Source organism: Ailuropoda melanoleuca, chromosome 6 (genome assembly GCF_002007445.2).
Source record: "Ailuropoda melanoleuca isolate Jingjing chromosome 6, ASM200744v2, whole genome shotgun sequence".
Classification (NCBI taxonomy): domain Eukaryota; kingdom Metazoa; phylum Chordata; class Mammalia; order Carnivora; family Ursidae; genus Ailuropoda; species Ailuropoda melanoleuca.
The window spans coordinates 32,736,169-32,739,244 of NC_048223.1; positions in this window are offsets into that span (position 1 = coordinate 32,736,169).

Consider the following 3,076-nt stretch of genomic DNA (forward strand, 5'->3'; position numbering starts at 1 on the left):
TAGAAATTGGACTGTCCAATAGAAATATCTACCCCCTGGATATAATAATCATTATACTTAATAATCATATTTAAAAGATAGAGCCATGACCCATATTTGGACCAATCAGAGGGCCTGACATGAACTGAGTTATGTCCCCCCACCCAAATTCATATGTTGAAACCCTAGCCCCCAATGTGACTATATCTGGAGATGGGGTCTTATGGGAGATAATGAAGGTTAAATGAGATCATAAGGGTGGGGCCCTAATCCCACAGGATTGGTGTCCTTATAAGAAGAGGAAGAGACCCCAGATCTCCCCCCAGCCCAACTCTCTCTCTCACCCCCTGTCTCCATGCACAGAGGGGTAAGGACATGTGAGGACCGAGTGAAAGGGTAACTGTCTACAGTCCAGGAAGAGAGGCCTCACCGGAAATCAGCCCTGATGGCACCTTGATCTTGGACTTCCAGCCTCCAGAACCCTAAGAACAGAAGTCCCGACCGTGCCTGATTTGAGCACCTGGATCTGCCTGCACCTGAACTAGGCTTCACGTCTGCATACCACAGTTACACAAGCCAAAGAATTCTTTTTTGCTTGAGTTTTGTTTCTGTCACTTACAACCAAAAGCACTGTGACTGATACAGAGTCAACTCTCATTTTATTATATTCTTTCATCATATCTGACCAGAGAATATCCTTATAATCACGTTGGTGTAAATGAGTTGTAGTCAGACAGTGACACTTTCATTGAAGCCTTGGAACCCACACTCTCTTGGGGCAGGTGAACAGAGAAGAACTTGCAAATTCTTGAATTCTCACCAGCTCCTTAGAGACCGCACATCTGGTTGGCTTTCGCCTAGAGTGAAATCTCTGAAGGGGGTCATGGAGTCCTTTGCCTCAGCCCTTGCTCCGCCAAGGGGCAGCCCTTCACACCAAGAGGCATCACACCAGTGTAGAAATTTCGGTGTGCACGGCAGCAGGCCTGATCTGTGGAGACTTTTCTTGCACACCAGGCCAGCACCTGGTCCTTGTACCGCCAAGCATCTTGCTCAAGCTCTTAGGTGACCATGATGAAGTGACTAACAGAGAGCGGCCACCAGCAGGGATTATGTCCTGTCTGGGGTGGATGGCCACATTGGCCAATAGCAGTCAGAGAAACCCAGCAAGCAAAGTCTCAACTCCAGTGGCCCCAGGAAATGAAACAGTGGTTTTCAAACTTCAGCATGCATCTCAATCATGTGGGAGGTGGGGGGACTTGTCAAAACACAGATAGCTGAGCCTCACCCCCAGAGTTTCTGATTCAGCAGTTCTGGGTGGGGCCTGAGAATTTACATTGCTCGCAAGTTGGGGGGGGGGGATGCTGGTGCTGCTGGTCTGGGGAAGATACATTGAAAATCACTGATTTAGAAGATTGCTGGAGAATTGGATGAAGGCCCCTCAGAGGAGGAGAAATGATCCAGGGCTTGAGTTTGTGGTTTCCCCGAAACCTTCCAACAAAAACCCCCTCTATCATCTCCATTGTGGGTTCTGAAGCCTTGGAAAAGGACAGGAGTGAAAAATGTAAATTTACAGAAAAAATGATATGGAATACCAACTTCATGCCCGTGGGCATAGAGCTGGGAATGTTACCGAATGGTTGTGTGTCTGTCACAGCAGCTCCGAGGTACACTCATCTTTGTTTTAGGGAGAAAGAAGAAGAGGTAGCAGGCAGTGTTGTCTAAAGAGAAGACAGATATTGGAGTTAATTTTTTTTTGGTCATGAAAATTACCAAATGTACACAAAAGTAGAGAAAATAGCGTAATGAATCCCCAAATGCCTCAACTTTGGTAATGACTGGTTCTCCAAGTTGAGTGTTCATCAGAATCACCTGGGAGAATTGTCAAAATAGAGATTGGGTGAATATCTCCACATTCTAGAATTACCAAGACTTTGTCACATTGATGACAGTCTTCTAAATAGGACAGCACGGACATCCTATAATCTCTGAGAGGCAGATTTTTTGGTCATTTACAAATGAAGTTAGAAGTTCAGTCACAAGGACACTCTGCTCAAAGGGTGTTATCACACTGATAGCATATCTCATGGTGGTAGCCTGGATTGGGCCTGTCTTCACTCAGAAAATAACCCAGAGGGGCATCTGGGTGGCACAGTGGGTTAAGCTCCCGCTCAGGCCATGATCTCAGGGTTGTGAGATTGAGCCCTATGTTGGGCTCCATGCTCAATGTGGAATCTGCTTGTCCCTCTCCCTCTGTTCCTCCCCTCCCCCTGCTCTCTCCATCTCTCAAATAAATAAATAAAATCTTTAAAAAAAAAAAAACCCAAAAAACTCAGAAGGGAAGCAACACAGTATGTCACTTAGATAACTGTTTCACAGCCAATGGAAGTTAACGTAGGCTCTCCTTGTGACCCAGTAAATCCACTCATAGCTATTTACCCCAGAGAAATGAGAGCTTCAGTCCACCAAAACAAATAGAACTTCCCAGATCTCAAATGCAGTGGTGAGTGAAAGCAGCCAGGCCCAAATGAGAATATTCAGCACTATTTCAAGTATAGCAAGTCCAAAAACAGGCAAAACGGATCTATAGTGACAGAAAGCCGAATATTGTGGTTGCCTGAGGCTTGGGGTTCAGGGGGTGCTATGAGGAAAAGTAGTTTGGGAAGAAGCACGAGGGATCTTTTGGGGGTACCGGCACTTTCTATTAGTGGATCGGGTGGTTACGCAGGTGTGCACATAGAGGAAAATAATGGAGCTGAACCCGGAGGGTTTGGGCATTTCAGCGTGTGTAACTTACACTTCGGGGGCGTCCTCTTCCCACACATCCGCAGCCACGCCCACACAAAGCCCCAGGAGGCCCAGAGCCAGCTGTGGCCCGGGCCCTCCCACTACCGCGGGGCCCGGCCCACCCGCCGTCTGCTTGCTCCCTCCAGGCCAACTTCCGCGCCTCGGCGAGGGCAAGGAGCCCGCGCCCTCCGGGGAAAGCGCCGGGCAGCCCCGCCCCGGCCGGGTCGCCCCTCCCCGACCGGGTCCCGCGGCGGCAGGGCGGTGGTCTCCGGCGCGGGTCCCGGACGCGTGCGCCCCGCCCCTAGCGGCTCTT